This window comes from Megalopta genalis, chromosome 1, assembly GCF_051020955.1.
Source record: "Megalopta genalis isolate 19385.01 chromosome 1, iyMegGena1_principal, whole genome shotgun sequence".
Taxonomy (NCBI): Eukaryota; Metazoa; Arthropoda; class Insecta; order Hymenoptera; family Halictidae; genus Megalopta; species Megalopta genalis.
In genome coordinates, this window is record NC_135013.1 from 29,535,562 (window position 1) to 29,547,881 (window position 12,320).

General features: G+C 41.8%; 1 protein-coding gene across 2 annotated transcripts in view; it reads left to right on the forward strand.

Moving 5' to 3' along the window:
• LOC117218121 (uncharacterized) overlaps positions 1-12,320 on the forward strand; it is a 263,192-nt gene that overhangs the window by 35,989 nt on the left and 214,883 nt on the right. The gene's annotated exons all lie outside the window — the stretch shown is intronic.

The window sequence follows — 12,320 nt, forward strand, 5'->3', positions numbered from 1 at the left end:
AAATAAATAATAATGAATAAAAATGGATAATCTATTTAGTAGATTATATACCAAAAATTAATAACGATCATATTTAGCAATTACGTACGAGAAATAAATAATAATGAATATAAATGAATAATCTATTTAGTAGATTATGAACCAAAAATTAATAACGATCATATTTCGCAATTACGTACGAGAAATAAATAATAATGAATAAAAATGAATAACCTATTTAGTAGATTATGTGCCAAAAAATGAATAACTATCATATTTAGTATATTATGTGCCAAAAATGAATAACAATCATATTTAGTAGATAATGCGCGAAAAATAAATAACGATCACATTTAGTAGATTACGCACGAAATCTTGCCGACAGTCTGACTCGTAGCAAGGTGTCGACACCGAAATGAAAATTCGGCCTCGGTCGAACCGAAAAATCGCGGACCCCTTGGCTGCATCAGCCTGTAGAACGTATCGAAGGCGGAAGCTTTGACGTACGAGCGCGAGACGAGCCCGGAGTAGTTTGTAACGGAGCGCCTCCGCATCAGAAAACGCGAAGATCTCCGGGGACGATACGTTGGATTGAATTCGAATGGGTTTTGGCAGCAGGCGTAGTCGTTATTCTGATTTATTGCGGCCGTTCGCGCTCTGGCAGCGCCGACAGAACGACGTGAAACAATAAAGCCGGACTCTCTCGGAGCGCGCGGGCCTTCGCTCGGTCGTAGTAACATTAAATAACGAGACGGCCGTGGCCGTGAAAGAGATTCGATCTAAAGTGCCGGTTACAACGTTGTCGTAACAACTTTCTTCTTCTCCTTCTACCGCGGCGGCCTATCACGCCCGCTCGAAACGCGCGCCGGAACCTTTTATCGATCAATCGCCGCTCTCGCGCGCGGTCGCGCCGCTCCAAATCTCGCCGAATCGCTCGTACCCGCCGCGAGTCCACGCGAATCGCGCGCGACTATCTGCCGGCGGCACTGACTTTTTAACTCGCCCGATTGCACGATCTCTGGAAAAGCTGAGAGGTCGGTGGATTTTATGCAAATTGACGTTTTGCTAAGCTTACATGAAATCATATAAAATTACGTGAAATGATTGTTTTTTAAATCGTGTCAATTTTTTGTTTTGTATGCGGAGGACCTTATTTTTAATTTTCTTCTTTTTTTCAATGACGTTGTCGAGTTGAAATTAGTGCGACTGTTCATTCGTTTCACTGTTTTCAGTTTCACTCGCTCATTTTTGTCGCAAGTGCATAAAATTCGCAGTCCAATCAACGCTTCTTTTCTTTTTCAATGACGTTGTCGAGTTGAAATTAGTGCGACTGTTCATTCATTTCACTGTTTTCAGTTTCACTCGCTCATTTTTGTCGCAAGTGCATAAAATTCGCAGTCCAATCATCGCTCCTTTTCTTTTTCAATGACGTTGTCGAGTTGAAATTAGTGCGACTGTTCATCCGTCTCATTGTTTTCAGTTTCACTCGCTCATTTTTGTCGCAAGTGCATAAAATTCGCAGTCCAATCAACGCTTCTTTTCTTTTTCAATGACGTTGTCGAGTTGAAATTAGTGCGACTGTTCATTCGTTTCACTGTTTTCAGTTTCACTCGCTCATTTTTATCACAAGTGCATAAAATTCGCAGTCCAATCAACGCTTCTTTTCTTTTTCAATGACGTTGTCGAGTTGAAATTAGTGCGACTGTTCATTCATTTCATTGTTTTCAGTTTCACTCGCTCATTTTTATCACAAGTGCATAAAATTCGCAGTCCAATCATCGCTAAACCGCAGATATCGATGAAATTGTCGCAAGTTATTCTTCAACGACCGAACCGAAAGAGAAATATCAAACGCTGACTTGAAAACGCACTATAAAAGAAACTTAGGAAAAACATGTAATGCATAAAAATTCAATAAAAAAAGAACATTCAAGCTTAACGGAATAAAACGACGAAAATTGCTATAAAATGTCTGTTCGCGGTTCTCAAGGAAATACAATTAACAGCACGTCGGCGCGGCAGGAAGATGACGCGTCTAGTTTTCGTTCAGTTCGCGAACTTTTTCGCACGGGGCAGGCTCGTATTTGCATAAATGCATCCGGGGCGAGTCTATCGCGCGACGAAAGTAGCATCGTCGCGTACCGAACCGGCCAGAAAAGTTTTCGGATCCGGACGTTCGCCGGGATCACGGTATCGTAAACCCGTCGTTTAATTTTGCGAGCATCGAGGAGAACCGTGGATCTCCGGGCACTCGGAGGCGAGCGAATTTAAGCGTAAAATGGAATTCAGAAGCAGGTGGGTGGCGCGTAAAAGGAATCGCGAGCGGCTGACCAACGCGGAATACTTCCCGTCCACCTTGGTCGACGGGATTTCACGGGGCAACGGAATTCGTTCCCGGTATTGAGCCGTAAACGCGGCGGTTCCCGTAGAAATTTACGGACGTGCCGCTTTCGACGCGTGTAAATAATACATCGGGCCGAAACGGCGGGCCGTTTTCACGCCCACGTGCCCCACCTCCGAATTTTTTAACGACCGCAGATTCGGAAATCCTTCGGACCGTAAATAACCGGTCGGAAATCATGCACGAATCGGCCCGGGGAAGCCCACGGCGCGCATAAAACGTGCGCGTAAATTCCGGCGCTTGAATGAACATCCAGGTAACATTGTACCGTAATTGGAATACGGACGATCGCGGATGCAAATACGCGGTGAAAAAGATCCTCGTGTGTAGACTTCTTCTAAGATAAATATTTCGTTCTCGAACGAATCCTGTATTTCTTCGCGCATTAAACGTAACCGGAAAAGATAATGAAATTTTTCTTCCTCGGTGCTCGTACGCGGTTAAGCAGAAACACGTCTGATCATGGTTAGCCTTTTCTACTTATGGTGTGTATAAATTGCTGCACGAATCAGCTAGTTGCATTCTTCAGATCCTTATATGAATTTGCCAACGTTGTTTTTCAATGTCAGACACCGTCGACCATTTTCCACGTGTGCATACAAAATCTTGCGGGATTAGAGGAGGTAATCGGAGCTGTCCCTTAGATGAGACACTATAATATTGGTGTACAAATGTTCAAACTTGATTTTCTCTAAAAAAAAAAAAAGCAGTCTCGAATAGTGATAAGTTAAATAGTGATAAAATAGTGATAAAATAGTGATAAATAATAAAATATAAAATGGTGATAAATAATAATAGTGATAGCGTTATAAAATGCGATTAAAGCCAGCACTGCGCGTAACGTTACGCCTTATCTGATAAAGATAATGGTAATACGAAATCGAAATAACGTTACGGTAATGCTGGGCCAGTTAAAGAAAACGCCGAGATTAACAGTTGCCGTCGATAAGCACCGATGTCATATCGATTTCGGTGAATTCTCCCGATCGAAACCGGTGTTTACGAAACCCCGCGATTCGAATGCAACCCGCAATCCAATGTTACAGCCGCAATCCTTAGATTGCAGTGCATGTTTCCGCGCGGGCTCCTCCTCGGGCCCGTTTTATGCGGCCCGCTGTTCAACGAGATGACTTCATTCAAACGAAATCTTGGTTAACGAGCGCGGCCCGACTGGACAGAAAACGGAAATTAGTAGCTGAAACGGCCAACAGAATGCACGCTGGCATTAACGCCCCGCCCCGCTTCGAATTCCCGATATTTTCCGCAGTTCAGCGTTTCTTTCTGCTTCCTGCTATTTCTCCGCGATTTTAATCGGATTATCGTGCGCGATTCTATTTGCTTCGCGCCGATGGTATGTCTCTCCTTTGCGGAACCTCGCTCCGAGAGCTCAATTTTTTCCGCCGATCTTTCGCTTCGGCCGCGAGCACAGGTGCGCACAATTTTAACTGCACGCTTCGAAATACGGAAGCTGCCGGCGTGTTCGCGTTCGATGTTTAGAACATCGTTATTCCGCCGGCGAGAATCATTTTCTGATCGGCGGACTGTTGAATATTCTGCTGGACTGCGATTCGATGGGATTTATTAATATCAAATTTATACAGTCGAATGAGACCGATCGTCGAGTCCGATTTACACGTGTTGCTTTGTAAGAACGATAACATCGAATTTTCCTGGAATTTAGGCAAATTTACCTAGAAGAGTTTATCTAGAATTTAAGCGATCGCCGAGTCCGATTTACACGTGTCGCTTTGTAAGAACGATGATATCGAATTTACCTGGAATTTAGGCAAATTTACCTAGAAGAATTTACCTAGAATTTAACCGATCACCGAGTCCGATTTACGCGTGTTGCTTTGTAAGAACGATGACACCGAATTTACCTGGAATTTAGGCAAATTTACGTAGAAGAATTTATCTAGAATTTAAGCGATCGCCGAGTCCGATTGTCGCGTGCTGCTTTGTAAGAACGATGACACGAAGAATTTATCTAGAATTTATCTAGAATTCACCGTTCTCATTTTAATTTGTGCTCGAATATCAAGAAATTCGTTCGGTCAATTTTTCTGCCGAAATCTCCGCAATTTCAGCGATTTAAACATTAAGAATGTGTCAATTCAGTCGCGTTTTGTTCGCAGTTTCATATTTCGAACTGTAAAGTAGATAATCGTGTCTTGAAAAATTCAACAATTAGTTATGACATCAGACATTCAGTTCTCAACTCTGCGAAAGTGTTCTATACACTGTTAACATATTAATATTCATTATAATCTGTTCTCTGCGAAAGTGCAGACAAACCGCGTAAACCTATTAATCTTCGTAATAATAATTTATTCTCTGTGAAAGTGTACACAAAACGTTAACGTATCAGTCGATCATTATAATTTATTCTGGGATCAAGAAGAACATCAACTCCAGCGAACAAGCTTCCGCAATCTGAACAATCTTATAAACGAATAATGCGTGTCGATTAATTGCATTTTGTTCTCAGTTTCATATTTTGATGTGTAACATGTAGCCGTTGATATCTCGGTAATTAAATTCGATAGGGTTTCGCATTAACTTCTTAACTCTCCGATAATCTACGGGAACTGTTAATGTCAAATTAATTTGCATACCACGGCGGGAAAAATGACAATTAAAAAGCCGGTCCGCGCAGAGATTGAATCGACAGAGCAGAGCAGATGGCCGAGGAAATTTCTGGTTGGCTCGCGCTTCTTGCAATCTGTGGCAGCGAACTTTTAATTTGCCAGTCTGCCAATTAGCGCGACGATCCGATAGAAAACATTAGAATGATGTTACAAGTTTCTAAGTCTCTCTCTCTCTCTCTCTCTCTCTCTCTCTCTCCGTCTATCGTTCCCTCCCTGAGTCATCGTAGCACCGTCACTGACCGGCGCGTTCGCCATGAAGAAGCAACAGGCGAACAGGGCGTCCCGGGTTTTTGCAGGTGCGTGCAGGTGCTAGCCCCATATAATTATCACTAATTTCTATACGAGAGCGAAACCCTGGTCAAGGACTCTCTCTTCTCAGGATGAAAGCCAGCCTCTCTCTGAGTCATCGGCGAGCCGAACAACTCTTGCTCTTCTATTTCCGATGTAAAACTGTCTGCGCGGATATTTTGCACCTGCTACGCTGCTTTTTTACCCCCCGTTCGCCATTTAACTGCACAGTTTTCATGGGGCACGGGGATGTGTCGGGGGTCGGTCGGGCCGGCCGGCTCGCCGAGCGAAAAGTCATCCACGCCGATCCTCCATACCGTGGAAAGCATCTCCGGTTGTTCCATTGAAATCGTTTCCGTGTAAACTTATGCTTCCTCTCCGCCGGAGCTGCACAACTATATAGATAGTTTACAAAAATAACCGCCGATGACCGCCGGTGGTTCTCTATTTTTAGAAATACCACGAGAAATACGTATACCGCGAGGTTTCGCGGACATCGAGATTTGAAGAATCAACAGAATTTGAAAAATATAAGGGTTTTGTATTATATAATTTTCACAATGTTATACAAATGCAATTACCAAATGCGGTATAATTAAGATACAATAATAAAATGCAACGTGTTGAAAGTACAATAATCAAATGCAATCTAATAAAAATACAATAATAAAATGCTGTGTGAATTATAAAATGCAATAATTTAAATAAAATGCAATGTAATAAAAGTACAATAATCAAATGCAATCTAATAAAAATACAATAATAAAATGCAATAATTTAAATAAAATGCAATGTAATAAAAGTACAATAATCAAATGCAATCTAATAAAAATACAATAATAAAGTGCCGTGTAATAAAAATACAATAATAAAATGCAATGTAAAAATAAAAATATCTGTAATAGAATTTTACAAGTTATGGCAACACACACACACACATTCACCGGTTTTTATTTAAAAAAATGAGGGTATCTGCTATTTTCTGGCTTCAGCCTCGACTGACTATCGGATATTATTATTTCTGTCCTGCTGAATATTTTTTGCTAAATATTTTTTGCATATCTTCGGCAAAAGATTAAAGACATTTCCGTTCGCCTATAGATAGTGGAAGCATTTAAGTAAACGTGTCATCAAAGTGGGACAGGGATATGTAAAAGTTCATTTGGACGGTCTTCCAGTATATCGGTTATTCCGATCGCAATTATCGATCGATAGTACTATCGATTAATTTGTATTCATTTGATTGAATACGATGCATTCACGCGACTCGAAATCCGCATAGATCCAGGACGAAGATAATGTCGGACGATTACAATGTTTTAGTACCTACCTTAAGCCTCGAGCCATACCTCGGGTGCTTGCAACGCGTGCTGCACCTGACGCAAAGGATGCGCGTGTGGTGCGCATCCTTGCGCCCGGTAGTGTACCCTACTCTCCGGTATAGGTTTTTGCGGTCGGATTCCTCGTATAGCTGATGCCCGAAGGTCATTTTATATCTCACGATTAGACTGTTGGATCGCCGTCTATTTACGGCAACCGTTATTAATAAAATTTTAACAAACTTAATGTTTTCCTTTGCTTTTGACGAGAACACGAAATAATTTTTATTCTCTCGTCGCCTGGAAATTCTCTTTATAAAATTATATATTGAATTATATGAAAATTATCTATTGAAATTCTGACGTTGCAGTGCAAAATTTTGCAAAATTCACATTAAACGAATTTACAGTTACCCGGAATTTTTAACATTAAAATCCTCTTCGCTCGATCTCTGAATAGGGAAATTTTCCAAGCCTGCGATGTTTCGGGTCGTATGAATTTTTTAAATGCATTTTAAAGTGTTTAAAATCTTGAATATCGACATAGAAAATCTATGAAACTCAATGAATTATGATTCATTGTCTGGAATCGTAATTTTTGAAAGGGTCTCTCTGTAATATAACTGATTCAATTTGATTACAATGCGATGACGTCTTCACTACATTTTAACGCTTTCGTAAATTGCTAATTATACATCGGAGGAATCAATATCCGATTAAAAAATTCGATTCTTATTAAATTCTTACTATTTCTCGTGAAACATTGACGTTTACAAACTACAAATATTCATGCAGTATATACCAGCAAAAACTACGATGTTAGATTAATCTAATTGAAAAATCAGAGCTCTTACAAAATCTTCAAATCGAAGTCACAGCTGCAAGAATTTCCCAAAAATCTCTATGCTCTTTGCATTGACGCTAAGCCGGTAATCCTTTATCAGAAAAATTCAATATATTCTATTTGATAGATATAAAATTAATTATGCCCGAAAACAAGCGAAAGATACAGCAGTTGGTCAACCCACAGTATCCGGCTCTGCTACTCTATCAAGTTTTAAAATGATATAAATAATGCCATAAATTGCACTATAGGAACAGCAATATTGAAATGAATCAGACTTCTCGTCGTTTTCATCGTAATACGGACTGGACCTAAAAAAATCGTCCAGTCACATCCTACGAAGAAGTATTCACAATTTCGACGAATATAAAAACACACAAAGAAAAAGCGAAACGTGCGATTCGACCGTTTCTACGTAAGAAACGCGAAGGAGCCGAACGATAAGAATGTTGCACGATCGCCTGAAAATGGTATCGTTGCGCGGTTGATTTTTCCGTAAGATGGATCTGCATTATTAGCGAGTTCGCGGGACGAAACCGCAGGGTCGCGTCGCGGCGGTTTAAGGATGATGAAACCAGGACCTTCGGGGTCCTGCCCGTCGACCGCAGACGGTGTCGACGCGAACGCATAAACTCAATGGGTCATTACCGGCGGTGTTTACGATTTCAATTACTGGCCCAGCCCGATAGCCGGTCATCATCGTGTCACGGATAACGTTCCGCGCCCGCGGAGGCGAAAGCGTGTTTGCGGCCTGCGATGCCGCGTTGTCGCCGCCGACAGTCCTCGATCCCCGCGAGAGATCCTATCGATCTTGCGATCAGGAAGTATTCAGAATGCTCGATCATCCGATGCCGGATAATTAAAGTGTGCAGCCCGTCGGAGGGCGGGTGCTGAACTGGTTCGTTAGCCAGAGAGAGAGAGAGAGAGAGAGAGAGAGAGAGAGAGAGAGAGAGAGAGAGAGAGAGAGAGAGAGAGAGAGAGAGAGAGAGAGAGAGAGAGGGAGGGAGGGAGAGAGAGAGAGGGGGGGAGGGAGAGAGAGAGGGAGAGAGGGAGAGAGAGAGAGAGAGAGAGAGAGAGGGAGAGAGAGAGATCGCCGCGTTGATTAGAACTAACCGTACCGCGAGCGCGAGCGCGCGCGTCGAGGAAAGCACGCGGTGTCTCGTAATTAATTGTGTAATTGGAAAGTGGGTGATGGCCCCGGCAAAAACCAACCGGACGTGTTCAATCAAATTGGTTCTGTCCGGAGCTCGTTCCAATCGAGTTTCGATGATTGCCGTTGAATACCCGTCCGTCCATTCCTACGTTTTTCTACTTATGTTAATACGCGACTTATGTTAATGCGTAATCCCCCGGGAGCAACGGCGTGCTTCTATAATGATTTCTATCGAATTTTTTTGCGAGATGAGATTTCTTCTCGGCTAAAGTCGTCCTCGAAATGTCGATCAGCGATTAAGACGGGGCTAGTTTTGTTTTCGGCCGAGAGCAGATTCGTCCTCGGGAATATAACGCCAATTATTATTCGATTTTTGTTTCTCAGATATTTGTTCGTCGAGTACGCTGCTTGGAACGTTTCTTACGCAGCTGGAAAAATTAGTGGTGTTCTATCAATGCGAATTTGTAACATTTGTTGCTAGTAGAATTAACTCGATATGGTCGGACGTGTCGATCGAGTTATGTTCGAACGCGACGATATTGGGACAAGTTTCAAGATGTAGGTGTCTCACGTTTCGTGTACGCGTGCTTTTTTCACCGTACATTTTCTACCTGTTTGAAATTATAGAAATTATTGTCGCGTCACGCTTCTGTTTTATTCGTTGTTCCAATAGTACTGAGGGTCTCTACGAGACCCTTATAGTGTTATTCAAAATAAGAAATGTACATTTACCGACAAAACTTAGGAAACGTATCGTTAACATTTCAATAAAATTCGATGTTTTAACAAGTATACAATAATGTCTCCCTAACTGACACTCAGATTGTGCACAAAAATGGTCATTTTTCGAAGGGAAGATATGATTGTTCGAGCCTTGTTGCTCGTTTTTTATGGTTATCGTTTGTCAACAACTATAAAAACGAGTCGCAAGGTTCGAATAATCGTATCTCCTCTTCCCAAATTGTCCATTTCTGTATACAATCTGAGCGTCAAGGCTCGAACAATCATATCTTCTCTTCGAAAAGTGTCCATTTTTGTGCGCAATCTGAGTGTCAGTTAGGGAGACATTACTGTATATCTCATTCAATTAAAAGTACAGTAATGTCTCCCTAACCGACGCACAGATTGTGCACAAAAATGAACAATTTGGGAAGATGAGACGCGATTATTCGAGCCTCGCGGCTCGTGTTTATAGTTATAGATTGCCAGCGACTATAAAAGCGAGCCGCAAGGCTCGAATAATCGTATCTCCTCTCCCCAAATTGTCCATTTTCGTGGACAATCTAAGCGTCAATTAGAGAGACATTACTGTACATGCTACAGTGAAGCGTAAAACGCACTGTCTACATTGCAATATCGTTGAATTTAGTGCATACGACAGAAGAAAAAACTAACAAAATCCTTAAAAAATCGCCCGATACAAAAATCAGATAAAAATGAAGAAAGGATTAAGGGACACAAGAATGAAATAAAAATTAAAAATTAAAAAATGTCATAAGAATACAAAATCGATATTTTCGTTGACTTTATACAAATTTGTATCTTATGTTAACCCTTAACGGTCCAATGCAGCCATACACGCGGCAGAAATCAATCAGACCGTAAAATCTGGCAGGAAACATTGGAAGAAGAATAGGCACGATTGTTTCGATGAAAACATATCAACGAAATTTTATTAAAAAAATGAATATCTCTTCTCTATATTTGATACAAAAATTTTCAGTAGAAAGTTTCTCTTCGTCTGAAAAACAGTCTGGATTTGGCAGTGTGTAAACTGGAAACAAATAGTTTTGGTCCCCTAAGAATTAAAAAAGTTTGTTTTACCAAATACTATGCATCCGTGTAACATGTTCGTCAAAATTTTCTCGATAAATGAGCCGTTCATTTTGAAAGTGGCATAAGTCACTTTTTTCTTTTTTAAATGAAAAGATACCGTTCAATTGTAATTAGCGTTACCATTAACTCGATCTTTTTGAAAAGGTGACTTATGCCACTTTCAAAATAAACGGCTCAAATGTACATATTTACACGTTCGGTCTCCGTTACTGAAATACTTTAACCCTTTGCGGTCGAAGCTATTCGAATTCGAAATCCAAAACATGACTTCTGATCTACAGTAGTTCTATTTTATATAATTTATTGCGACTTATGCACGTGAAATTGAGCCTGTTGACAAGTACAATGCAATTTTAATAGTTTCTTTTCAAGTAGAAACGAGTCCGATGCTCTTAGAATGATTTTGAAAAATAGTACACCAAGTTTTAGTGGCGCCTCAGAGTCGCCATTCGAGTGCAAAGGGTTAAACGAAGCAACACTATCAGCACCTACGAGAGATACCATCGGAATACCATCTAAACAGACGCGTCGCAATACCGAAATAACGAGGCAACCAGAAAAATAGGATCTCGGGACCGTAGAGGTTATTCAGAGCGAGGACTTTCGGGGCGTCTGTAATCCTGCGCAGGGTCGTCCCGGCGACTTCTCCAGGCCGTTCCTGCTGGCCGTGCAATTTATTTCGCGCGAGTCCGGCTGACGAGAAAAATGAAATGTTCGCTGCTGGCCCGTGAACGTCGAGTCATCCTCGAGACATCCATCAGATCCACTTTGTCGACGATCGAATTGAAAGCACTCGAGAAAGTCACCCAGCCAGGCAGGCGGGAGGAGCAGTTGCCGAAGATATTGCACACGGCCGGGCAAGATAATCCACGTTCCGCCGGCTACTTGACGATGAAGAGATTCCTCCGCGCGAGGAGAGAGAAGGGTAAACGACCTTCCGCGCGGACCGGAGCGGAGAGGAGCGGATCTCGGCAGCTCGCCGCGGGTACACGGCTCGGAACCACGGGGTTCGGTCGTTACCAATCATGCCTAGGATCCGTCTAACCAGCGGCAGATTACAGGATAGCCGATCCCCCGGCGTCTGTACTTTTCGATGCTTGATTCGTCTTTTGATTCCATTTGGAGCCCTGGCCTCTACTTTGTTCGATGGCTCGCGCATTCCGCGCCGCCGATTTGTAATTCGCGGATACGCTTTTCCGATCATTTTATTGGACGAAACCGGCCGGTCCGAGATGTTCCAACAACCCATTGCCGGCCGATATTGAATCGTTGCGGGTACGTGCCGGCACGAACGGTTCCGCTAATGCACGCAACGCTCGTTCTTGGTCACTGGTGCGAAATGCAACCGGTTCTCCTATCGTTTTTTGGGAAAGCTGAATATTATCATCGGTTTCACGGCCGCGACGGAAACATCTAGTTTTCGTTAAATAAACGTATTTTATTTGGTCGAATGTATGTGTGTGTGTGTGTGTGTGTGAAAATCGCGGAGCGAAGTTCCATGACGTCGATTGTTTGTTCAATGTTCTCGTCTCTTGCGAATCTTAATAGAATGAAGAAATTGTTATGGATTAGCGTGGAGATAAATTTAAAATGTTTAAAGTTTAGATTTTTCTGTCTGCCACGTATGGTCAAGTCAAAGTGTTAGTTATTTAATCATGATGCAGTTTCTTAATAGCGCAATTAGGATGTACTTTGTTAACGATATAAATAGGATAAATTTGGTTAATCATATAATTGTGATGCATCTTCTAAGAGATTGCGCTGGATCGATTTTTATAATTCAGATTTTCACGAGGTCATGTGTACGTGACAAAGGCCGTCGAGAGTGTTAAGGATGAAATGTTTTTATGTG